Here is a 27,919-nt window from a genome sequence, read left to right as displayed (position 1 = left end):
TTCCCAAATTTAAACATCAAAACAGCAAAAAGAAAAAAAAATGGGGGTGTGAAATTCAGGTGACTTCATAGTACTATTAAAGAATAAATGGACTCCCAGTTATCTGATTATTAATCACATCAGTTTTCTGGTTGTACCAAATAGAGACGTAGAAATAGATAAAGATGCTTATGTAGATGTAGGCGTAGATTCAGACATAGACGTGGCTCTACTAAAACTAGACTCCAGAATAAAGAAAATCCGTGAGCTATTCTTTAAGTAATATTATAATTTTAAAATCATATAGGTAAGTCGATTGCTAAGTGTTAATATGTGAAAGGATTGATGATGGCTTTTGGTTTAAATGCCAATGACAACCGAATTCAAAAGACAGAAATAAAATATGAACCCGATTATTTCTTAATGGCCAGTGATATTTTATAAATAAGGCAGAACTTGACCTAAGCAAGTAAACTATCACCTTTGGAGCTGACACGGAAAGAGGTTAACTCACGGGTTTCTTTATGTGGGTCGCCTTTTACCCTTGATACCTCTTCCACTGATTGTGAATTTTTACCTTTACTTCTGTTGGACAGCAGTAGGATAGGACATCCTCTCAAAATTCAAAGATCTTGTGGTTACATCATTCATTTTAAAAATTCATGAATTTGACAAGTATAGAATTTATTCTGTGTTGTAAATTATCAAGCGCTAAAATTATCACCATTTATTTTCTCCTGAAATGTATATTTTATTTTACAATACATATTGAGTTTTTTCAATTATTATCAATTCTATTTTTCTTTAAGCAGGCAATTTACTTTACTCATAGTTAGAAAATAGATAACTTTTAGGTCCATTCATCATACCACATAATGACTAAAGCAGAACTATAAATGAGGCAGAAACAAAACATAACTTTTGTGGGGTGGGAATGGGGAAGCACAGACAGCCAGATAGTCCAAAATAATCGTAGAAGAGGTGCCAGGCAATAGTTTGTGACTCAGGCATGGGGTGACCATTGAGGCAATTTAGTGAGGTGCGGTCAGCCATCTGGACCCATGGGTGAGGGAGAGAGTAACTAGGACCCTAAAGTCAGCTAATATGTAGGATTGCAGACAGATGGTGGCCATCATTAAAGCGACCCAACGGCAGGTCACAGAACTCCAGTCCCTAAAGATATTTACCCAAAGCAAAGCAGAAATTCAGGTCTGTAATAATCTGTGTAATGAGGAGTTTATAATGGTGGGAACCCAGAGAAAGGGGGGAAAACACAGAACTGCCTTCTACTTGCCAGACCAAAGCTAGGCATTAATAGAACCCACTGTAACATAAGTATCTCTGATAACATCTGAGCGATGATGTATCTGAGGCTTATGGAAGTAAAACAACGTACCCAGGGCGACAGGGCAAGGACAGTGGTGACGTGTGGATCCAAGCCCAAGTAATCGTACTGCAATAGAATCCTATGATCAACAGGCGAGCAAGGAGCAGAACATCAGTGATTACAAGTACAGCACCAATCGGAACCACTCCCAGCTACGCTGAGGATACTGAATCAACCAATGGCTGGTCTGTATTAACTGAATCGTCCCTAATAAAGGTTCACAGAGCCCAGAAGCTGAGGCAGAATTAGTTTTAGGTCAAAGGTCAAATGATTGCAACTGCAGAGAGGATCAGCCTGTGGATGCAGGAAACCAAATAGTCCTTAATTCCACTGATGTTAACCTAAGAAAAAAATTGGAAAGCCTCAAATGACAACATTGTTTAGCTTCAATATTGTAGTTAAAAATGTGTCCCTTTTTAACAGTGGATAAATCAATGTAAAGAGATCTTAAATATTAAGAGGAATAACTTCAAGCAACGAAGTAACATATTGGCAATAATGTGGAGTTCAAGTGAGCATCGCTTGTTCCTGCCTAAGTAAATAATCAATACATTGTTAACTATTAATAAATACAGAATCCATTATTCATCTATTTTAACTCTTTACTATGAAACACGTGTTGCATTATCTGCTGAAACAGCTCTCCCTGAATTTATGAAGACTATAATTGAGCTTTCGAGTGATTACAAATGAGAGGCTGCAGCGTCTGTTGAGGAATACGAATGATAAAGTAGACATTCTGCCAATGTAAGGTTGAACCGATTATACTTTTGTGAACAATTGAGTAGAAATGTTACCTACCTTACATAGTGGACTAGTTTGTATTCTCTTCCATCACAACCCCAAGGATCAAGAAATGTTTTGCGTGGATACATCCTTCGAGAAAAATTAAAGATGATTTACCTTTCTTTAATGTCATCTAATCAAGTAAAATTGGAAAGGGCATAAAGCCTTGTTATCTTGAAAGTCTAGTTGAACTTGAAGCAGATTAATAGCTTTATGGCCCTGGGATTCTATAAAAACAGTTAATGGCATACAGAAGAATCAATCAAGAAATTTAGTATTAAGAGGATTTAGAATTTGAAGTCAATCAAACTATCACGGGAAGTTTTGATAGCCACAAGATTCCTGGAGATACAGAAGGGCCTGGGATAACAATCAGGAAATATTTGGGTGCCTTTTCCCATCTTCTGCAGCAACCATTGAGGCAGATCTCGACCCTCATCTCACCCTCTGGGTGTAAGCAGTGCCACTTGTCACTACAACCAAAAGCAGTAGAAGCCATATCAGGCCTGAAATCTCTCGGTAGACTCACCCATCATCTTTAAAACTTCTTTATATCTTCACCATTCTAAGTTAGCCCTCAGTCTTTCAGAGGAAGAGGCGCCCCTACTTCCTTTATAGCCTGACCCTAGCCCCTGTGTTCAGGATTCCACCTTTCTGCCTCCTCTGAGAATTCATTCTTTCAAGTTTACATATACTTCCACCCCCAATCACTAGATACTTAATCTCACCCTCTGTACTAGCTCTTTATTCACAGTTTAAAAACAAGCTTAAAACTCTTTTCATCACAAAACCCCTCTACTCTACCCCTATACATACCCATAAACTTTCCCTAATCTCTCTACTCCTTTTTTTATTCAAGCTACTTGAAATAATGGTCTATATTTGTTGTCTGGTGCCTCAACTTCCTCTTAACCCACTGAAATCTGGAATCTGTCTACCCATCTCTCACCTGCACTGACCCTGTTCTCCGAAAGGTCAAAATACCCCTCTCTTTACATGTCATCTTTATTCCCATGACCTCCAAATATATATCTGCAGCTCAGATCTCTTCTAAGTCCCAGATGGAAGAATGTAGCACTCTTCTTGGTGTATCTATTTTTACGTTTCAAAGGCATTTTAAACTTAATTTGCTCAGAACTTAACTGTCAATTTTTCCCTCCCAAATGAGTTTCCTTTCCAATCTCCTCAGTCTCACTATGAAACCAGAATCCTCAGATTAATTGTTGAAATCTCCATTACATTCTTTCAAACCAATCTATTGTTAAGTACCATCCATTCTACCTGCAAGGTGTTTATCAAAACCTTCCACTTCGCTCCAACCTTACTGCAAACAACCACCATTACTTCTTACCAAGTCATTGTACAATAGCAGTCTCTTCATTGATCTCCTTCAACTCATTGTCTACCCAGCAGCCAGAGTGATCTTTGCAAGCTATACATTGGATCATATTACTTCTATACTTGAAAGTATTTAAAGACACACATTGCACCAAGAAAATTTTCCACACTTTCTTTTGCTATTTTATAATTTTATTCAAAATCAGCAGTTAGTTCTACAATAACCATTTGTATATTTTTTAAAGTGGTAACAGGAACGTAAGTAACCAATGTATAAAGCTTGTTTGGCAAATCTTCATCCTCACTGTGTCTTCTAAACAACTGCGCCCACATATGGTATGGGACATCCCTTATTCATTTGGCCCAGATGGCTTTGTTGCGCCTGGTGTCAATGCAAACATCTGGAGTTCCCATCTCCTTCATGGCAAATTTCCAGAACTCTTTGAGAGCCCTACAGGCATCCTTCTTGCAACCCACTCCATGGATGCGTTTGTGAGTGTTGATGGTGTATTCGCTGGTCACTACCTCACCGATGGCAGAATGGTCCTTTTTCTCAACACCCTTTTTATAAGGGAGCTATTGTGCTGGGCCCAGGTTGGAAAGTTCCACACTTCTTAATTTGACTTTCAACCTCCTATGTGATCTCCGTCCTTCAATGTCTTCCTTCTCATCTGCAGCCATCTTTCCCTTGCTTACTTCACGGGACTACATCACAGATTCTGTTTCTTGTAGATCCGTCTTTCTCCAGTCCCATTATCGTGTGGCTAAAATGTTTTCATCTGTCATGGTTCTTTTTGCTTTTCTCTTCTCATCCTTCAGCTCTCCCCTAAGATGGCACCTCCAATAAGAGGCTTTCCTGAGAATCCAATCTAAATTACAAAGCCCAACTTACTTTTGTTTCCAAATTCTGTTAATTTCCCGTGTAGCATTTAGTAGTATTTACATGCTGATGTATGTATTGTTTCTTCCCTCTGTGGATTATAAACCCCATGGAAAACAGGATTATTGCTTTGTCACAACAATAATTAAAACTTAGCCTAGTACTTTATAATAAATGTTTGTGGAGTGAATATATGCTAAATGTCTTCACTCCAAATTTTCAAGTCTTCAATTTTAGAGATAGAAATTTGGTTTCCACTTTCTCAAATAAGATTTAAGGCAGGTTTTTTTTTTATGTGCCATAAAATATTATTTCATTTTTATAATTTTCTATTCATGCTTTAAGACTACCTCAAAATTTAAATTGTAAATGTGTCAACCAACAGCCAAATATAGGAAAACCTAACATTTTAATTACTTTAGGAATTTTGATAGATTGGTAAATGTGATAAATTTCTATGATTTTTTTTTGTTTCATTTGAGTCACTATCTACATCCCTCCTATCTGAACCACATCAAACAAAGGTAACATTTAGTAATACTTGGTTCTTTCTTGTTTTAAAAAGAAATGGTTTGTTGCCCTGGCTGGTATAGTTCAGTGGATTGAGTGCTGGCCTGTAAACCAAAGAGTTGCTGGTTCAATTCCCAGTCAGGACACAAGCCTGGATTGCAGGCCAGGTCCCCAGTAGGGAGCGCACAAGAGACAACTACACATTGATGTTTCTCTCCCTCTCTTTCTCCCTCCCTTCCCCTTTCTAAAAATAAATAAATAAATTTTTAAAAATAGAAATGGTTTGGAAACTTTTAACTTAGACATTGTCTTAATGTATTTAATTTAGTGAATCATTGACTCAATCTATCTCTTATTCTCAGGATATTGTCATGTTGATTGAAATGTCTTGGGAGTAACAACATATACACACAATGTCAAGCCATAGTCATGTTTGATGATTTCCAAAATAAAATTGGTGTTTGTTCACAAAAATAGCAATAACTAATAAAACTGTGTCTACCTAAATAAAATGGCCTCACTAAGCCATGGAAATTTTTCTGCAAAAATGTGATTTTTTGCAGAGTAGCAATACAAACTTATATTTTTATTTATTTTATGTATATATATTTATATATAAATATTTATTTATTTACATATTTTATTTTTTATTTATATAATGCATCATATTAACACACAGAAGTAAAATCAAAATAATTATAACATCCAGACATGAAACAGGAGCAGTTCAACAAGAGTCTGCCCTGGTAAAGCCACAAGTGGAGAATTGAATCCAGTTCTTAATGCCATATTAAGGTAACTTCCTTTAGAGGAGGATGCCAAGGTATCTGGGAAGAAAATTTTAGGGAGTTGTCATAGCCTTTGCTAGATGATTTAAGTACTACCATATAGAAGAAAAACCTTGGGTTTGGTGTTGCTTGGTGTATTAGTCAGGATTCTGCAGAGAAACATAACCAGTAGGACATATGGAGAGAGAAAGAGATTTTTATAAAGAATTTGTTCATGTAATTATAGAGGCTGATCAGTCCCGAGGTCTGCATAGTGTGTTGGCAAACTGGAAAGCTGATGGTGTAGCTCCAGTTCTAAGTCCAGCAGGCTTGGTATCCAGGAAGAGTCCATTTAAACTGCAGTCTGAAAGCAGGAAAAAGCTGATTATCTCAGTTCAAGGCAAGTCAGGAAGGAGGAATTCTCTCTTACTGTGAGCATCATCAGTCTTCTTGTTTTATGCAGGCTGTCTACTAACTGGATGAGGCCTGCCCACATTAGGGAGGGCAATCTACTTTCCTCCGACCACCACTGTTGTTAGGTAAATGCTAATCCCTTCCAAAAATACCTTTACAGGAGCAAAAAGAATAATGCTTGATCAAATGTCTAGGCACTTTGTGGCTCACTCAAGTTGACACTTAAAAGTAACCCACTCAATGCTAGATTTGAACCCATTCAATTCAATTCAATTCAACTAGCATTTCTTAACTGGTTGACTACATGCGTAATGCTTTGTGTGCTAAGTGCTGTAACTGAGCGGACAGGTGAGCAGAAGGTACAGGAAGGTAGATGCAGAATTTAAGAAAAACACTTTCCCATGAGCCAAGGTATCCATTCATGAAATAAGTCCTTTTAAGGAAAGACTTCCCCACCCACAGAGACATTTCAACCAAACTGGAAATGGCCACCTACCAGCATCAATGTAGAAGACATTCCTCATTGAGATGTCAGTTAATTATAGAACCTTAAAGATCTCTTTCAGCCCTAAGATCTAAATCTCTGAGAGTTTATTCAATTTAGTTATATCACTAGTAAGTTGCTTTGTGTGCTTGCTAAAATAGTCACTCCAAAGTAATCTTGATTTATACATGGTATTAGGATATAGCAAAAATATTATGAATACATGAACATATAAATACAAGAAACATGAAATAGGACAATTACCAGCAAAGCCTTTGAATCATTCTTGCTTTACTGCTGCCTGCCAAATCATTAATTCTGATCTGAAATAATTTAAAAATAGCATCTACAACATGCTGCCCACTTTCTATTCACGGGTGCTAAACACCAAAAATAACAGAAGTAAATTGAACTTCATGAATGATTCATGGCTTTCCCTACTTTATATCCCCATTGTCAAGGAAATTAGCACCATTGGATATCTCCTTAGATAAATTTGGTTTTGCCATATTCAGTAGACTACTTAATGAAAATGAATATTTCACATTTATGTTCATAGAAATGTTAATGAATTTTAGTGCCTGTAGCTTTTTGATGAGCAGAGGAGTGGGTGTAGGGAAGAAGGAAATACTTTCTGAATCAATTTATTTCTTTTTCCAGTCTGCTTCTTTGAAACTGTGAAAAAACACTCTTTCTGAAAAGTCTCTGATCTTTTTAAGTTACAAAATACGAGCCAGTGAGGGAATGGAGTTCCATTTATGAAAATTGGTTCTGCAATCAACTTGACTATAAAGTTAGCCTTATAGCTGTCTACTTCAGGCCTATAAGCAGCTTAAGTTTATGTCCCATGCGTGGGTGGATCAGTGGCTGTGTAGATTGATAAGGATATCTCAGATTTACAGCTTTAGATTTCTGGAAATTTCTTCTCTCCTTGGTGGTCTGATGGGTGATCATTTTGCTGCTAGCTTCTTAAGAGGAAATTAAAACAAAGCTATCGTTTTGCCTAAAGGTTTTACGTAGTAGCCAAACACTTAAAGAGACATTTTATAATGCAATTCTGCTCTTCAAGAACTGAATGCCCTTGATAGACTGACGGCTTTCATTCTCTTGGGATCAAAACTTGACAATAGTAATAGCTAATATTTATTGATTATATATTATGGGCCAGACATTAAACAAAGATTTCCCATTGAATTTTACAGAGAAAGAAATCAAAGCACCAAAGTAATTGTTTAATGTCACAAAACAAGTAGTCCACATGGGATTTGAACTCGAGCAACCTGAATCAAAAGTCTAAGGTTTAGCCTATATAGTATAGCCTCTTCAAAGAACTTCTCCACAGCATCCTCATGAAACCCTTCTCTTTATCTCTCTCACTGTGTACGAGTCGAGTGATGATCAGGTATGCTCTATGTGAATGCAAAACACTCACCCAAGGACAAAGCAGGTTTTAATTGGTCCAACTTCTCTCTACTGAATCTGTTTCAATTCAGTTTCTCTGTGAGCATTTATTTTCTAACATTCTTGCCAACTAAACTGAACATTGATATATTTCAAGAATAACTGTTGTTTCACCAGGTAACTTCTATAATTGCAACAGATGACACAGAAGAGAAATCCTTTATCTTCTAAATGGCTATAGCTACTATTTCCCACATCATTTCAGTATTGCATTAGGCCTGGCCGACGGCAGTGGTGCTATAGTTTCAAAGTCCATTCATTCCTCTAACTCTATCGCGTGAGCATGTATGATCTTGGAAATGGACATATTCTCTTGACTTGGATTGTTCTGTGCACCACACCCATACAGGAACTATGTGATGATATACATAGTTACTTTTCACTTAGGTGTCAATTCCAACATTTAAATTGCTTTATTCTTATCTTTAAGATCAAAGCTTTTTAAAGGAGGCTTTTAAAATATACCGATAGCATGACCGCATCCTGGACTAAAAACAGAATTTGTGGAAGGTGCCCTTGCAAAGCATTTTTTAAGCTCTCCAGGTGATTTCAATATGCAGCCGAGTTTGACAGACACCGCTTTAAGGCAGCCATGCTTTGAATTTTTGCTCCTCTCTTTTTCTAACAGACCCAGTTCTCTAAATGGGAAGCAGAATAGAAAACGAAATGAGAGAAGAAAGTACAGCAGAGAACAGAAAATAGCATGATTTTCAAAGAAAGGAATCATTGAAATGATCAAAGGAGAAAATTTAAACTACCCTTTCTTTTATCCTTTCTGGCAGAAGGCTCTGGGTTTTTTTTTTCTTTTTATTTAAAAGTACATGTCTTGAAATAAATAGGTAGACCAGTAGATGCTGCTTTTCATTGGCATTAAGTGCTTCAACTAGATATTCAAATCCATATAATAACAGGTCAAGTTGTTACAACTCTATTTTAAAAGCCCCAATATAAATACCACATATTAATATGGATGCAATCAACGAAACACTTATTTGTATAATGATACTGTCTGTGGAAAATGGAGTTATCTACTTGGAAGAGAAAGAACATCAAACGTTCTTAGTAACATTCTCTATCATGTTAAGTCAAGAAAAAAACTAGATAAAATTTACACCTGAATAAATGAATTAAACAGGAAAAGTTTAATCAGACTAAAATCAAACACGGTCTATTTGTTTCACCCATAAAAATCATGCACTAATCATCTTTATACTGGTCCTTATCTCCCCATACCCTGTCCCGTAGGCACGGACCACAGTCATTTGATCGTGTAAAAGGGCAGGTTTGTCACGGAGCTCTCACTAGATGTCTTCACTGATTTTAAGAAGATTGTATTCTCAGCACTTAGATTCTGTAGACCTACAATTCAGACCAAAAAGAAGTCACTGAGTAGAGCCAAGGGGTTGCCTGCTCTTACCTTAGAAACTGTCAGAGTGAAAACCCATCGCTTACCAGCTGTGCTCCCTGTGATGCTTGTCAAAGGTTCATGCGCTTAAGGGACATTCACGTGCTTAAAGGAGTTTTGTTAAAAGGCATTCCGGTTTAATGAGCTTAGCCTGGGGCCTGGGAGTCTGCATTTCTGATTTGACCTGGTGATACATACCCTATTGACCCATGAACCACACTGGGTAGTAAGACTCTGGGATAAGTAAAAAACAAACAAACAAAAAAGTCCCTGGCTCACCTGTACTCCTCAATCTACTTTCCCAGACTATGCTTCCTACTGAGATTTAAATAATTAGCTAAAAGCCTTTGTTACAGTTTGCTCAGCACTTGATTCAGGAGTTTTGAGTCTTAAATCGACTGAGGTTGAAAAGTCATTTTCAAGTGAGCTGAATGACTCCAAAACACTGTAATCTGAATAGCTTGGATTTCTTTAAATACCCATGTATCACCTGTGGCTTATGCCTTTGTGTGGGGGACATTCCAGATGCAGTATGTCATTAGTACTCTGAAGCCCACCTTAAAAATAATACGTGGGCAAATATTTCATATGTGGAAAGGATTTAATTTAAAAAAGGAAAAATAATGTAAGATATTCTAATGATCTTGACTCTCAGTCCATTAACGAGAGGTTTTTAGTGGAAGGGGCATATTGCTACACCTCAGCTAACTAGACTTCTGGGTTGAATGAGTCATTCTGAAAAACACAAGTTTCCCAGACTTTATTTTAATTATTTGGATGTGAATCTTACTCGATAGAGAAGTCCAAAAAATAATTTATTCTTTTTCGATGATTCTGGGATATAATGGAGCATTTTTCATGGCGTGCTGGAGCTCCAGCTTCACCCGAAGCAAAGGCAGATGGAGGGGATTTGCACTTTGAGCCTCCTGGTGACCTTAAGACCTGCTTTTCTGTGAGTGCCTTTATAGAAGGAGTGATGAAAGCTCCTTTCTTCATAATTAACACGTCAACAAAAAAATGTCCATCTCTATTCATTTAGGCATATTTTTACAACTCAAGACAAAGGTGTTTTCCTGGAATAGTTCTCATTTTAAGTAAACTAATCTCTTCTTTCGAGATCATTATTAGCTCTATCATAAATCATTAGCTTCAAATTCTCAGCCATTGTCCAGATCCTCAGTGCTCACCTCCTCATCACTGTCTTCATCCTGGTTGCCATGGTGATGGGTATTCAAGTCACCTGCTTTCACTCAGTATCCATTCCTGAGTTATAAGGGTTTTCTACATATCATACCTTACCCATACTCTTCCTGCCATTATCTTATCTCTTCTTCTTTAGATCTGTGCATGCTACCTATGGCAAAACAGTACCTTGTTCTTTTAGAGGGAAGGTAGTTTACATAATTGTCATCTAATATTAGGTTGGAAATATTAAGTGCCTCCCCCAAGAAATGCAAAATGATACTCTTCCTATTGTCTTCCTGATTATTGACTTCAGACCTTTTATCTAGCAACATAATCAGAAGGTCAAGCCTGACTTCGCTACATTTTCAGTTTCCTGAGTAGTCTGTACAATTATAATAAAACTAAATTTTCTTCCTTTGTTGCATGAACTTTAAGAAGTATCTGCTACTGTGATGCCTTTACACTTAGTCTTCTAAAATTTTAATTTGAAGAGAATTTCATTCAAAAACAACATTAAAAACTCTATATTTTGTTCCATTTGGGACATAATAATAATAATAATAGCAGAATTTCTGGGATATAAGTAGCAAAATCTAAAGCCAAGCCATGCTGAGATAGAATGTCTCAGATGCTATGTTCACGTGCCAAAATTTAAACCATGGAAAAGGCAATCCACCTGCATCAGGCAAGCTCACCTGGGTCAAGGTGAGCTATTTGTTGAGTATACCTGCAGGCATGAATGCATGCAAAAAGTTTAAAATGACAAAGATGTCACAGGACACCAGCTCTGAGAATTACACATCAGTCCAAAAGAATTCACATGGGCAGCATCTTTCTGTGGTAAGTTTTTTCTTAGACAATCCAGATCTAATTTTTTAACTAACGTGAAGTGGAGGAAATGAACATGGCAGGAAAAAAAGACCAAAGACAACATCTGGTGTGCAGAAAAATAATCTGTATGCATGCTGGGTTCACAGAGAATTAAGACAGGAGATATAGGTAAAAAGAAGCTAAACAGACAGAGAGAGATTAGTTAATCTTGAGTTGGCAGGTGACAAGAGTAAGGTGACATGAGATCCAAAGTTATATGGTTTTAGAAAGAAGGGAGGGAGAATAGCCTAGACGGAACAATGAGGAGCATAGAGTCACTTAAAGGAGCTCCCAGGCCCAGCACCAGAGGTGTAGGGGGAAAAGCAGCCAGTACATTGAGAGGGCTGCTGGGTAAGCTGTGTTTGTCAGGGAGAGCAAGGCTTCAGGGACAGTACAAAGTGAGGACCAGGAGGTCGAGGACAGAGAGGAGTTTGCTTCTGCCAGACTGTGGATTTCGTTGGGGTGGGGGCAGGCAGTAGGAATCATGGAGGGGTGGGAGATGTGAACAGAATAAGGGTATAGATCTTTATGGGACCTCATTATGACAACATGCAATGTGCCTAGCACAGTGCTTAGCACATTTTAACGACTCAATAAACTGTGGTCACAACTATCATCAAAATCAAGGGCAATCAGATGTTTGTTCCCCCCAAAACCTGAACTGCTCCAGCTTCTGTGTGTTGAGTGCTGCTGTTCTTCAGTTTTGTCACCCTTGTCATCACTCTGTGGTTGCCACTGTTGCCGTCAGTGTCCTCTTTACTCTCCCTTCTTCATTTCTAACCATGACCTACCATCTCTTGCATTTTACCTAAAAAGCCACTTTCTGTGTATCCCCAAGCCATCAAAGCTCTCTTCTCCTCTGCTCTTGAACTGACTGATGACGGAGTGCTGGGGGCAGCTACTTGTCTCGCTCTCCTTGGCTCTATTCGTCTATTTCTAGGTTCTCAAAGGTTTCCGATTCTTCCATTGTATACAAGTGTTTATTGTGCGCATACCATTTCTGACACTGTCAGAACTTCTAGGCCAACAGGATGACTATGTCACAGTCCCCCAAAGGCTGCACTCCTAAAGTAGCATTTGTGCACAAGCAGTAATGCCATTCTCAAGAGTTTCAGATTATTAGAAATGAGATCATTGGCCAGCAGCTAGAGAAACCTGCTGTTGATATTTTAACTTAACATTGAAGTCCAGTGCACTGTCTTATCAGGATCACGGGCGAGTGGCTTAATTTCTTTCAGGCTAACTTGGGATCACTTGAAGAGACTCTGTGAGTGTATCTTTCTTCCTGTCATTGGCAGCTTAAATACAGCTGCTGGTTTCAGCATACTCCTGTGCATCTCATTGTTAAACAGACCACTTTCCAACACTATTTTCCGTGCTGCATGAAGCACCATGCAGGTGATCAGCTCAGCCTGCTTTGCAGACAAAGAAGTGATGTGACAAAGAATTTAACCCAGTCCTTCTCCCCAGTTCTCAGGAAGGAAATGTTTATTATTTGTTGCATTTGAAGAACCGTGACAACTGTAGATAAAGTCTCCATCTCCTTAAGGGTGGAAGAAGGGGGAGGGGGTCCGTCTGTTGGTACATCTTTTAAAAAGTGTCCTTTCATGGATTGAACAGTCCAATCTCTAGCTTGGAGTCTGGGGAATCATGCAGAATATCAGAAAAAAGGTACTTGTTAGTTATTCAGACACTCATACTTTATTCATTTACTACAGTCCCTGGAGTCTTTACCATGGCTTATGAATTGTTCCAGAAAAAACAAAGCTCCTGCACAGATGTACTTACAAGCTATTATAGGGGAATAAAAATAACCAAAACGACATCGCTAACATAAAATGTAACACAGGAGCACCATACGCTGTGGCAAGTGCGCAGCAGAAAAAACCGATGGAGCCTTGGAGAGGTGCGTGTGGTGAGCATGTGCAGACACACACGCACACTGTTTTTGATGGGGAAGTTATGAAAAGTTAGTAATTTTACAGGGTGTGTCTCCACTCCATGAACCTGAACACTGGCACTGAGCTGTTGAGAGAGCTGTTCAGTACCACCAGGACACTCAGTAATTCTGAACGGGTGGCTCCTGTCTTCTTCCCCGGCTTGATCTACAGCCCTGACTCGCCTCAGTGCAGTGCATTAAAAGGGTCTGCTTTTTGATCTTTTTTAAATTTTTATTTATTTATTTATTTTTCAATTAAAAGTGACATTCAATGTTATATTAGTTCAGGTGCACAGCATAGTGCTTAGATGTTTGCATACTTTATAAAGCGATCTCCTCGGTAAGTATAGTACCCACCTGGCACCATACACAGTTATTACAATTTTTTGACTATATTCTCAGAAAGGTCCCCACTTTGTTCCATGGAGTCTCAGCCCCACAGCGCAATGTCCTGCCTCAACCACTGCCCTTTATGACGACAGGCCGCACTGGGCCAGGTCTCACGGAGGTAGGCACACTCCCGACCACCACCACGTTTCCCCTCAGGGGTTACAGAAATGCTCCAGTGCTCTGGAAGCTGCTTTTACTGAATCTTTGCTGATCTCCGTTATTATCCTCCATAATAACCTCCATTGTTTGCACTTGGCTAATTATGAATGTGAGCTTGCTTAGGGAATAATAATGCACCTGTACATGAAATGCTTTCAAACATTTTCATTTGAGTCCCACACCAACCTATAGGGAAGGCAAATCAGAAGGTTGTCACGACTCCCATCGTGCTGCTGCCATCACCAAGCTCAAGAGAAGGGAAACGAATATGCCAAAAACACAGGGTGAGAAACTGGCTGGGCGCAAACTCAGTTATGGACTATGTGAGTTTAAAATCTGTCCTCTTCACCGTAGGAAATGCTGCTGCACTGAACCAGGTTCTCCTGAAAGAGCAAAATAAGACTCTCTGGAGAACTTCGCGGACTTTTTTCATTCTCAAAGGTTTTTATGAAGGCTGAAAAGTAACAGATTACTAAATAATCTCTAAATGGATTTTTAAAAAATACTATGGTTTTTCCCAAAGCACTATCACTCTGTTTATATGAATGCATTTAGTTGAACTTTAATATCCCCAAATTTAACATTTGAGATTTTCTTGCTAGTCAAGGTTCTGCCAAAGAAACATAAGAGCCACTCAATATGGTCAAAATATTAAAGACTTTAATATAGGAAACTAAGAGCATACACAAAAGATTGGAAAAGCTGGCCAGCAGAGGTCAAAGAAATCAACCTCTACAATTTCAGCCTTAAGCACCCAGGCAGGGAAGGCAGAAAAATACTCAAAGATCTCTGGGAAGCTCCCATCCATTGCCTCTCTCTCTAGAGCAGGCAGGGGTACTCAAGAACCCCCAGCAAGTCACTGTAAATCTCACGTCTGCTCACACCTCTCCAGCAAATAACGGCCTCTACTTCACCATCTTCTAAACCTGGTGCCAATACCTCTCTCTGGAAAACTCTAACCTAAAGCAGGAAATTCTGGAAAAATTGTCCCTAGCATCTCTTCAGTGGTACTTGGGATGGTGCTACCAAGCTGCCAGAAAACAAGCAACCTAACACAGGCATGTCAAAGTGACTGCAAAATCCCATGTTTCATTATTTTTAAGTTTTCTGAAGCACAACAGAGAGGCCTGTGTTTTAACTGGTGTAGTAAAAGAGAAGACCACACAGCCAGGGAGGGTAGCTCACCCTTCATCCAGCTTCTCTTCCACATAGTCAATAAATATTTGATAGACTTTTTATGTGCCATGAACAAAACAGACATGGAGCCTACATCTCAATAAAACTGTGTCCTCAACTTTATTGAATTTGCATTTGGGGAAGAATTCATGTGTTCTGAAGTCATTCACCAATTAGGAGAATGGCAAGAGTTAAGATTGCTTCAGACATCTTAATGACTAACTTTGCAAAACTGTCCAGTTTAGTCAGAAAAGCAATCCAACATACCCACACACCATCAGATGTCCTTCCTTGATTCATGTGCTCTCAGGAAACTATGATGATAACCCACAACATTGGTACAGCGCTTTGTACTTATCAAAAGGTGTTCTCTGGCATCGTCTTGTTTGACCCTCACAAAACATCTTGCAGCTGTGGACAAATAATTTTTCTGTTTTCATTAATAGAAAATTAAAGACATAGAAAAGGGAAATAAATCATTTATATAATTATTGACCAAGTTAAACTGGAAACTAGTTCTTGTCTCTCAATTTAGGGTCCTTCTACAGCATCCCACTGCCTCTTTTGTAATAAAAGAACTGAAATCAGCACTTGCTATCTATGAAATTATGGAATTAAAAAGACCCTGGCCTTCTAAATTGATTTTCTTGCCCCCTTGTAATTATTTTTCCAGCTTACATTCTGAACTGAAGTGTCTGAAAGTGCCTTCTTTGCTTAATGGAACGATGAGCAAATCTTCCTTGCACAGAGCCCTTCCTTCATGAACATCCTCTGCAATAAATAGGCCACCTGGTCACACTATTATCTATGAGTAGTTTATTAAGTCAGATCTTCCTAAAATGTCTGTGTCTGGCAAAAATCCTTTTACAGAACACAAGCTTTTATGACAGATCTTAGAACAAGAGAGGATACTCAGGTTTATTTAGGCCGATTCTCTCATACAGAGATGAGGAGAGTGAAATCCTATGAGGCTCAATGACATTGAGGTCAAAATCACCCAGGCAGTTTCTTAGAAGCAAACCTGTGTGCAGAAGTCTAGTTTAAAGGCTCAGTGAGTTATTGTGCCACCATATGTATGGCGTGGAGGTCTATTAAAAAATTTTAAGACTATTCTCTGGCTTAACATCAAGTTGGGCAGACATGAAACAATAAAAGAGGAACCCAAGGCAAGAAATAATTGCTAAATAATGGTCTATAAGCTATAATTGCTGTAATTCACTGAAGAAATAGATCAAGAATTTATTTTTAATCTCTACCTCATTACACAAAAGATGGGAGGCACTTTACAAAAAAACACTTCCAATGCAAAAGGATTAAAGTTAGCAGGTGTGCTGACCAGGGCAAAAGAAAACTATGGGCAGAAAAATAACAAAGCCATACCTGTTCTCAGGGGTAAACTATACACTTGAACGAAGTGGACCCAGAAGCATCAATAAGTCTTCCAAGGCAAAGTAAACACACTCAACTTATGAGGTTCAAATTTTCCATAAGACGAAACCTAATTTACAATATTATTTCTCCAGTACGTATTCAGAAAAAGAGCTCTGAGTTTTCTCTAGTCTTTTCTTATACAATCCATCAATGTGGGCCATTGGCATAACACCAAAGTATAGTTCAGTAAAGCAATTCTATTTAATCTAAAATGATGTCGCTGAAGGATCCAGCAACATTGTGGTCTCACTCAATCCATCATCATTCAGGGTATGGAGAGAAATGACTTACCTCACCCTCAAGTATTTTTTCCAAACATTGTTCATGACAATATTGAAAGTGAGGAGCTCAACATTGCAATATCTGGCAAGGGCCTATGGTGTGGATAGTCTCTCATGTTGGCTGATGGTTGCTCCACAAGCTTGGAGAATCAACCAAGCAGAGACGAGTGTCATTAAGGGCGTCTGTGAAAATGTAGGAGCCTAATTGTCCTGTTTAATGCCTTTGTTCAGGGCTGAATAAGGTCAGAATCACACTACCCAAATTAAAAAAGGAGGTGGGGGGATTGTTCTGGGTCAAGAGTAGAACAGATCTGAGATCAGGGGTTAGAGAATTTAGGAATGGCTTCCTGACAGAGATGGAACTTGAACTTGGACAAAGAATAAAGATGAGGAAATTTTAGACTGGAAAAAACCCACATGACCACATGGTGGAGAGGTTGCAGATGGAGACTAGTAGGTTTGCCATCAAAATTTGTGAATTTAAAATGCAGCAACAAGGGAGAAAATTTAAGGAGAAAGCTTGATCTTGTTATGGAAATATTGCCAGTAAAAAGTTTTTAAATTTAATACGACAGCACTGGTTTGATAGGATTTCCAGCCATTGAATCCAGTAAATAGACTTGTTTTGATGACCTTTGCTAATTTGTTGAGTGCCGTGAGAACCCCCCGCAGACTTTCTAATAGTTCCAAAGCTGAAAATAATGACCTCACTGAAGATTCTGTCAGCTGTTCTGATTCAGAGAATGGCTGGCAGAGACTGATGTCTCTGGGTCCACAATGAGGCTCAGAAATTGGTAGCCTGGTATGTCTCATACACACCAGAAGACAATGCCTATGCTTACTAGAGACCACACATGGGGTCAGAGGGAGAAAAAAAGACTACCTCTTTTTATGAAGATTTTAATTACATTAACGTTGATTGTAGGCTATGTGCCAGGAATCATGCTTTGCACGCAGTACGTATTTCATATCGTCCTCACAACCTCTGCACTAGATGTAGTAACAAAGGCTCAGAAACTGTACGTAACTTGCTTAAAGTTACACAGCTAGTTAATACCAAAGACTTTGAATCCAGGTCTTTCTGATTCAAAAGTTCGTGATTATTTTTTTTTAACTTCTGATTCCACATAACATAGATTCTCAGCTTTTGGAAGCTATTGCTTTATATTGCTAAGCACTATTTATAAGCACTTTGGTTGACAGCATAAAGCACAATAAAGAAAAGCAAGTCCTAGGAGAAGAACCGTGGAATGTCAAGGATAACTGAGGACCTACAGGATTATTACCTCAATCCTCTAATTCAGGATGAGAGATACCAAACATAAGCAGTCCACGGGTGTGCTGCTGGTTGAAGGAGAATCAGGCCATCCAGTTCACAGTGCTCAGCACTGCCTCCTGCTGTCTTCTCTGGGGCAGGTCAACAATTGTAGAGATGAGAAAAGGACTGAACCTGGCTATACCAAAGGAAACCTAAACGCTTCACCATATTTGGTCAGGCACCACCATGGTATCATACGGTTAAGTTACTAAAAGCTGTGTTAACAGAAACATCCTGAAGACCAAGGGGATATTAAAGGGTGATTGTTTGTCATCTGGAGGGGAAAATATCAACATATAGAGAAAGTTGTAACTAAGTCGAAATCAAACTTACTGATCTGTTTTAGGCCACCATCCCTTTCAGTTCGGCAATCAGCATTAGCACAGCTAATTTTCATGACTGTATTTAAAATTTCTTGAAATCTTCATAAGTGTCAGTGAGGTATCTTCAGCTTGTTACCACCATTCAGCATTCTGATTAATGAACCCATCAATCTATGTGGTGTCTCTTAGTGCCTGATCAATTACCAACACAATCATAGTTTACATCTGACCTTACCAATATATATGGCCTCCTTCCTTCCCTGAACAATTAAATACCTTCTCTTGAAAACATAAGTAGTTTTTAGAATTGGCATCCAATAATCAGAAATGTTTGGTTAACTAGTTAATTATTTTAGTAAACGATTCTGTGGTCTGGGTGGTGCCTGGAATTGTGCTAGATGAGAGCAGTGAGTTAAAGTACAAAGTTTCCTGTCCTCCCTAATGGAGCTTCCAGGCAGGGGAGGGAGAGAGGCAGAGACTTGCACCATTAAATGTAAACATTGAAAAAAAAGTAATATAATTCATATATGCTTTAAAAATTAAAAAAACTAATGAAGTGTATATATGATTTAATTAAACATCTCTTTAATTTTGTAAAAAAAAAAGTCAACATTTAATGGTGCTATTAAAGGGTAAATTAAGCTACTTGTGCTACTCAAGCATAAATTAAGGGAATTGGATTTAGGCAGGTCAAGAGAGTTTCCTTGAGAATGTGTCTATTGTTTAAAGATCTAAAGAATGCATAAAAAGTTAACTAGGCAAAGAAGGGAAGAATGCACATTCCAGGCAGACAGAACTGTAAAGACAAGGCCTGCCAGACGGATCTTGGCAAACATGAGGTTGCAGTAGCAGAAGAGAAAAAAAAGACCATGGTGTGAGTTGAAGCTGGAGATGTAAGTAGAAGACTTACCTTGTAGGATCTTGAGAGAGTTGTATTTTTATCCTAAGAATGGTGGATCACTGTACAATTTTTGAACTGAAGAAAGGAGGAGTCACGTGATAAGATTTGTGTTTGAAAAATCACTCTGTAGCTGTAGTGTTGAAAATAAATGGATGCAGGTGGAGAAAGCAAATAAACCATTTTGTCGACAATAGCAGAATAGACCAGGGTGAGAGGATGCTAGTTTAAACCAGGATGAAAACAGAAAGAAATACATGGATGCGAGAAAGAGCTAGAAGGTAAGAATCAGCAAGACCTGGTGAAGGGTTCAGTGTGAATGATAAAGATGGGGGAATGCAAGGTTACTCCTGCTGTCTCCTGGGATTTTTTTGGTAATACAAATAGATGAATAAGGATGCCATTTGCCAAAAATGGGAAGAAGGAGATGTCTAAGATTCTGAATGAGAGCCAAGGAGGAGATCACATGTTGAACTTTGGACTTCTTGGTGTATGACACAGGTGTAGAGCACAGAGAGAGGTCTGCCTTAAAGACACAAATTTGTGAATCATCTGAATATTGTGATGATAATTATAGCTGAGGGCTGGGTGAGTGTCCCCAGGCAGGTAATGCAAAGTGAGGAATGAAGAGGGTTTAGGAGGCCTGAGAAACTCCAGTATTTAATGGTTGGGCAAAACAAGATGAGATTCGAAAGGAGACAAGGAAGGAATAGCCAGAGAAATAGGAAGAAAACCAGGAGTGTGGCCATTGCAGAGGCCAAGGAAAGAAAGTAAAGTAAACCTTGGGTCCAACATCTCTGACCTGGAAAAAAAAAGAAAATATATATGTCTCATTAGAAAAATTATGCAGGCTTCTAGTCAAGATTAAAGTGGAATAGAGGAAAGAGCATGGAGTTTGAATCCCAGCTCTGAGGCTAATTCTCAGATATTAGGCCTCAGTCTTTGTGATGTATTTCTTTCATCAAAATCATAAAAATAATGTCAGAATATGTTTACACGTGCACCTTACTGCTCTCTCACATACAGTGGTCTTCGTTTCTGTTAGTTTATCAACTTTGAAAATACCTTCTGACTTTGTGTTTATGAAAATGCTAAGGATAAAATTACCTATACTTTTACAATATATTTTTGTTTATTTCTTCATACAGTATAAGAAGCTCACTTGCAAGATGGCTGCAATATGTTTTATTGGTCTCCACTAAACTAGTGCCTGAAAAAATTATTACTTAATATCAGTTCTTATTTTCTCATTATTTAAAATATTTCCCTCTTGAGCTTAGATTATAGGTATATATAATAAGATTTTAAGACACTCATTAATGAATATATATCTCAACCTATTAAAGACAGGATTTTCAATATATGTTTCCTTAACTACTTTAACTTTATGTGTATATTTTAATATATCTGGCTTTAATTTATTACAAAGACAGTAAGCCCTACTGGCCAAGCCCTCCATAGCATATAGATGCTCCAAATATCCCGGGGTTTGATCTCAACTTTGCTAGGAGGGCAGATGTCATTACATTGCTCTGTGCCTCTTTTGCTTCATCTGTGAAGTAGAGACCATTGTACTAACCTCATGAAGTTGCCGTAAGGAAATGTCTAACACGTATAAGTACTCAATAAATGTTAATGCCTTCTTGACATCACAGTAATAAAACTTGCCGCCTAAAATTGTAACAAATTTTGACTCTTTTGAAGCTGTTAACTAGCATATGCGTATATGCCATCCAGAAAGATGATCACATGTTTCTCGTTATATTCTGAGTATTAGGAACCCTGATGGCATCGATACCAAGTAGACTCTAGGTTTACGGTCCCCTCATAGCCTGTGAGCTGAACGTTTCCTGCATGATCTGGCAACGTGGGCAGTTCACTGCTATGCGATTTGAGAGAAGAAATTTGGTTTCTCCTGCACTAGTTTTCCGGAAATGTGGCCCAACTGCGAGGCTTTCACAGAGAATCCCTTCAGTAATGACTTGTTGAGTGAAAAAGTAAATGAAACGGAATGCGATAAAAGTTCCTTCTCATATTTTAGGAAATATGTGTAAATCAGACATTATGCTGATTTTGCAAACCTCACAGCTCTCTGGAAAGTCAGCGCTATTCTGTGTTCTGCAGTCATTCGTTAACTCAACAGATACAGCGCCAGGATGGTTGAAAACCGAATCAAATCTATACGTCTCTATGCCAGAGAGGAAAGTCGTGAACCAGATAATCACAAGATTATGTCCAAACCTAGCCACTAAAGTAACCTCCCTCATTTAATCCTCATCCCATCCTTCCATTTTAGGCCAAATATGTCTATTATGTGTCCCCAACAAAACAATATCAAATCCATTCAAACCAATTCCCAAGACAAAGTATTGACTCCCTTTCTTTTAACTGTATCATATAATTTTGTCTTTTGTAGGATACCATTTTCTTCTGAGCGCATAGATACATTTTAACTTCCGTATTGCTTGATTGACATTTTGACAAACACAGTTTTTGGTTTGTAGATTTGGCTTTGCTTATATTGGGTGTTTTGTTCATTTCTTTCCTAGTAGTGAGTGTTAATGAAGAAAAAGTAGAGGAAGGTCAGAAATCTTTCCTATATACTTCTAGATCCAGTTTCTTTCCAAAGATTTTAATCAAGCCAGGACTACTAAAAAGTATAAAAATGTAATCAGGAGTTCCATCAAAGGTCCTTCTCCTCCAGTGTTTTCTCTGGCAGCGAGATCCAGACACACGGCGGGGGGTTCACATTAAGTGAGTCCTTTGATATTTCCATCACAAGTAAGTACATAACTTAATTATTGCTAACTTTAAGGTGAATCAAGATTGGTCTTTAATTAATTTTAGTTAATGGTTTGAGAAATCTTATTGCTATAAATGCCTTGAATTTGTCTTCCAATGTTTTATATAAAAGAATATTCCCTTTCCCACATTGATAGGTGAACTGGTATAGGAGAAAATTTCCATCAATTACCTTTGCTTCCTCCGAGTAAAATGGGAATGATAATTCTTACCCTGAAATACCATTGAGCCTGTACATAGTCAGCATCCATTTTCTATTTTTATTTTTATCAGTAATGCATGTACATGCTTTAAGAATGCATTCATTTTCCAAGGCCTATTATAAAAACAGCGGTCCCCTGTCCCCTGCTAACCCCACCTGATTAACCAGAGGTAACTGATTAAAACCCTTTAGTTTGTTTTGTTCTTTGCCTTCACAGTTCTAAATACAGCACCACTGGTCATGCTACTTCTTGCTTTTTCAGATTTGTACATTATTCGTCTTGTTCACATGCTCCCACATCCCCCACCATCCCCACACACACACATACACTTCTTTCCCCCGAATCCTTCTGACATTGATGGCTAATGGCCAACCAGTATTCACTAGTAGTTACATATTAAAGATCTCCCCTATAGACTGGAAAATAATGACTTCCTTGAGGCTCCCAAGTGAAACCTCTACTTTATAAGCCCAGCCCCACCCTGACCCCCCCAGGTAGTCTCCTTCCACAGTTTGACAATAAACAGAGTGATGCCTGACACAGCAGGGTGCCTTCAGCATCGCCCAGTGTCCAGTATGCCTTGGTTTATGGCCTGTACCAGAGCAGTTCATAAATGTTTAATATTTTTAATATAATCCCTGGTTATATGGCAGTTTTTGGTTATACTGATATTCAATATTGACATTATTACAACTCTGAGAACATTGTTCACAGCTGAGCTGTTGGGTATGCTAAGACTGAATTCACTCCCCTATACAAATTTGCTTCTTCTCCATTATTAAATTATCCATTAATTCTTTGCTCTAGGTGTACATCTCTTCACCAACACACAGGTCTCTATCAAATTAATCTTCCTAGGGACATCGCTCCAAGAACTCTGTGTCCTCTCACTCCCGTTGGAACAAATTGCTCTCCAGGTCTGCCTACACTGCTGGCATCGCTGGACCTTCTTTCCCATCACCTGAGGGACTTTTTGTCTGTCTTTGGCATGGAAGCCTCTTTTCTTGAATTCCACAGTATCATCTCCCTTAATTTACATCCTGAGAGTGGCTACGGGGATGGTAGTTTTTTGATACCTTCAAGGTATGACAATGCCTATATTCTCTCCTGACATCTTATTGAATTTTTATGTATAGAAACTCCTTTGTAAGAAATCATTTCTCTTCTCATTTTTGAAAGCATGATTCTAGTGTCTTCTAGCTTCTGATATTGCTGTTGAGAAGTCCAATGCTATTTCTGATTCTTGAATCTTTATATGTAAACAGTTCTTTTCTTTGCAGCATTTTAGGGTATTCTTTTGCTCCATAATATTCTAAATGTTATAATGATAAGTCTTATGGTGAACCATTTTGATCATGTTAAGTACCAGATAGGACTTCCAATCTGGAGACATCTAGAATGTCATATAATTGGAATCATAAGTGTTTTAGTCCACTTGGGCTGCTCAAACATAACACCATAGACTAGGTGGTTTACTGACAACAGAAGTTTATTTCTCACAGTTTTGGAGGCTGGGAAGTCCAAGGTCATAATGCTAGCAGATTCAGTGTCTGGTGAGGGCCCACTTCCTATGTCATACAGCTGTCTTCTTGCTGTGTTGTCACAGGATGCAAGGGTCAAGGGATCTTGTTCCTCCATGTGTTCATGGCTTGATTGCCCATTTCTTTTTGGCACTGAATAATATTCCATTTATGGATATACCACACATTATCGATTTGCCTATTAAAGGGTATCTTACTTTCTTCCTTGTTTCGGCAATGACGGATAAAGCTGCTGTAAACATTCGTGTGCAGGTTTCTGAGTTAACATAAATTTGCAACTCATTTTGGTAAACACCAAGGAGCACAATTGCTGAGTAGTGTCATGTGTGTAATTCTGTAAGAAACAGCCATCTGTCTTCCTGAGTGGCTATTCCATTTCATATTCCCACTAGCAATGAATGAGTTCCTTTGCTCTACATCCTTGCTGTCATTTGGTGTTATTGGTGTTTGGGATTTTAGCAATCTAGTAGGTATTTACTAGTATCTCACTGCTGTTTTAAGTCTCTAGTGACATAGGATGTTGAGCATCTTTTCATATATCTGTTTGCCATCTCTTCTCTTTGGTGAAGTGTCTGTGCAGATCTTTTGCCCATTTTTTAATTGGGTTGTTTGTTTTCTTAACACTGAGTGTGAAGGGTTCTCTGTATATTTTTGACACCAGTTTTTTTTATCAGATATGTGTTTTGTAGCACTTTATTTTGAGATTATTTTAATAGTAATGCATTTGCATAGTTTAAAAATGAAAACAAAATTAAAAGGTAAATATTAGGAAGTCTCACTCCACACAGATTTTCTTCTAAATTCATTCTTTCTCTTTACAATTTCTTTATTTCCATATTTATGCTTCTGGGGTCCCTTTATGTAAAGATGTTTAGGTTCTGTCTTCCAATATGTGGAAGGGGTTTACCCTCCACCAACAAGCAATACTCCAAATACCAGCTGGATGTGTGTCTGAGAATTCGACTCATTTCTGACCCTGTCCACCTGAAGACAGCATCGGATTCCACATGTAAATGGTTCAGTCAGACAAGACCACCCTCCACTTCAGAGGCCAACCACAAGTCCACATTTTTACCTGTGCTTCTAACCAACTGACTACAAATTGATTATGGGTGATAGATTCGACTTCCAGTCCTTTTCTTCTCCCTGGAAATCAGGGGATGGGACTGAAAGTTCTCACCCTTCTTTCGTGGTTGGTTCTCCTAGCAACTAACCCTTATCCTTGGGTGCTTTCCATAAGTCACCTCATTAACATAAACCCAGTTGTAGTGGAAATGGACTTGTTATGAATAACAAAATACCTGTTTCACCTTAATGGCTCTGAAGCAATTTCTGGAACTGAGGACCAGAGACCAAATGTTATAACAAAAGATGTTCTTTTGCTCTTATTACTCAGGAAATTCCAAGGGTTTGGGGATCTGTGAGCCAGGAAAGACCAAATATATATTTATTATAAGTAATAATATCATAAGCAAATACAAATATACTTTTTAACAAAAGTGGCATCCCATATACATCATTCTGCACCTTGATTTTTCACTAAACAATATATCATGGGTATTTTGCTGTAACTTAACATAGAACTCTTCCCTCTTTTTTTTTTTTTTTTTTTTGGTACCATTGCCTGATGTTCCACTGTTTGGATACACCATGATTAAGTTAAAAAATTCCTGTTGCTGGACACTTGTCACCCTCACTTTCAAAAGTACCTGGTGTTCCCAACTGCAGAGATTTTCTCAGACTCCAGGTGAAAATTGGATGCTTTTTAGCTTTCTGCCTTTGCCAGTGTAAGATCTGGTTTTCTGGAACATGCTAGAACAATTTCCACTTGGCCATCTGCTTTCTGACATCCAGAGTTCCTTTTGTTCAGCACTTAGTAGCGTAGAAGTATCATCTTCAAACTCAGGGAACATTTGCTTGTGTGTCTAGATGTCTTCGGGTGAGTTCACTCTCATCTCATATGCTTCCGCTGCACTTGTCCTGTCTTTGATCACATGCTTTCAGAATGAAGCAACTCGCTTTTCACAAATGAAAATGATCTTAGAACTAAAGGGTGGAGGATAGAACTGTTGACATTGCCAGAGACTAAAACAGAAAAACAAAATTGTCTAAAGATTTGCTGGGGGCATCGAGCAAGGCAACACATTGCTTTCTCTGGCTTTCGCCTCTCTATCTGCAGCTATAACTATTACAATACCATTTCTGCCTCTCGATTTCAACTCAGTAGGCCTAATTGCTGTTTTCTTAATTTATACAAATTGTTAGCACCATTAACGCAGATACATCAAGGGCCCTGAGGGAGCAGTAATGCCCTCGCTGTACATTTAAATTGATCTAGTCATTTGGTTCATCAGCTGAGTGAGTCACAAAATGGACTTCTGAGAGGCTGCGGGACAGCGATCGAGTTTGGGCTCTGTGGTCACACAGACCCCTCGGCTATTCCACTTTCTAGTTGTATCACCTTCAGCAAGTTACTTACCCCTTCTCAACCCACCTTTTCCCATCTACAAAATTTCTAGGTTTGTTGTGAGGATTAAATGCATGTAAAGCACCTAGTATAGGGCCTGGCACATAATAAGCATGCGACGAATGTGACTATTATTAATAGCACATATCACACTGCTTGGCAGCTAGTGGACACTCAGTAAATAATTATTCAATAAATGAATTGAATGAACACTTTCTTTTAACAAAGAGACTGAATTTGATTAAGTTCTGGATCCCCAACTGGTGTATGAAATCCAAGAATAGAGAAACCTTGTCTTTGCCATTCCTTTTATCTCTGGGAGCCAGACGAAGTGCCTGGATCATAACAGAAATTGACAAATTCTCATTAAATAAATGTTCCGATAAAGGAATGAGCAAATAGAAAAAAAAGTTTTTTAAGGCAACTATTGAGTTTATGTTTTTAGGAAAATCAGTTTGCCATTATAAGAACATCTTCTGTTCCTCAAAATATGGTCTCCAAACATACTCTTCCAAAGAGCAAATTTTAGGCAAAGATTTCGTGACTGACCACAGCCAATTAAGTGCTCACTCAGTCCTGTCTGTCATGCCTCTCCAGCTGCATTTGTACTAAGGACAAAAGGAGAAATGGGAAAGTGCTCTATTTAGTAGTTGGAAAGTACCTGTCCCAGGTAAAATGGCCTTCGTGCTGCTTGCGTGATGAGGGTACTGGTGTGGTTTGGCAGGCCATCAATCTTAAAAACGCCTTGGGAAAGGAAAAAAACTGGTTCTTTCATCCAGGTAGCTTCCATCATGTAATGTTCACTAGTAAAGTCACCCAGAGAAAAAGGAGCCATGCAAAAATAATTTACAATTGTCTGTTGTTCTTCTGTGGATACAAAACCTGGTAACACTAGATTTAAAAATTGGGTTGTTTTGTTTTACAGCTTTTTTTTTTGTCTTTTTGATGTGCCTTAAGGCTAAGGAATGATTACAATAGGTTTGTCCCCGTTTTGTCCAGTCCCACATGACATTATATATTATGATCACAATATATCCTACCATACATTATGTCCAATCCTCCCTGGCACCCTCCAGGGTCAGTAACTTGTTGCGACTTCTGTTTCCCAAATGCAAAGATGAAGAAAGCATGAGAAACACTGCAGGATCACAAGATACAAGCCCCATGCTTTCCAGTTCCAAAATTCATGCTGCTTAATACCACTATCTCTTGTAATGAAATGCTTTTATCATGCAATTATAATGAAATATCATCATAGGGACTGAAATAACTTTAGACATTAATCTGTCAAACCAAATGCCCTAAACCAACTCAAAATACACAAACAGGTCAGGAAGTTTCGGGGTAAGAGTATGGGAGTTACAGGTAGCAGGACCTGAGAAAGAACGAGAGAAGAGTAGAAAATAATTGTTATAAATAGAAGTAAATCAAGAGTTTCTGTGACAAGTGGTCAGCTGATTTTAAAGGTCCATTCACACATGTGGTGGATATTTGTCACTTTTTGAATACCCAGCACTCTTACGTC

The 27,919-nt window shown here is 38.4% G+C and overlaps 1 protein-coding gene across 1 annotated transcript in view; it reads left to right on the top strand.

Annotated features, from left to right (window-relative positions):
* GABRB1 (gamma-aminobutyric acid type A receptor subunit beta1) overlaps nucleotides 1-27,919 on the top strand; it is a 318,721-nt gene that overhangs the window by 224,817 nt on the left and 65,985 nt on the right. The gene's annotated exons all lie outside the window — the stretch shown is intronic.

The sequence above is a fragment of the Desmodus rotundus genome, chromosome 4 (assembly GCF_022682495.2).
Source record: "Desmodus rotundus isolate HL8 chromosome 4, HLdesRot8A.1, whole genome shotgun sequence".
NCBI lineage: Eukaryota > Metazoa > Chordata > Mammalia > Chiroptera > Phyllostomidae > Desmodus > Desmodus rotundus.
The sequence above is the reverse complement of the archived record's forward strand: the minus strand, read 5'-3'. Positions and strand labels throughout refer to the sequence as shown.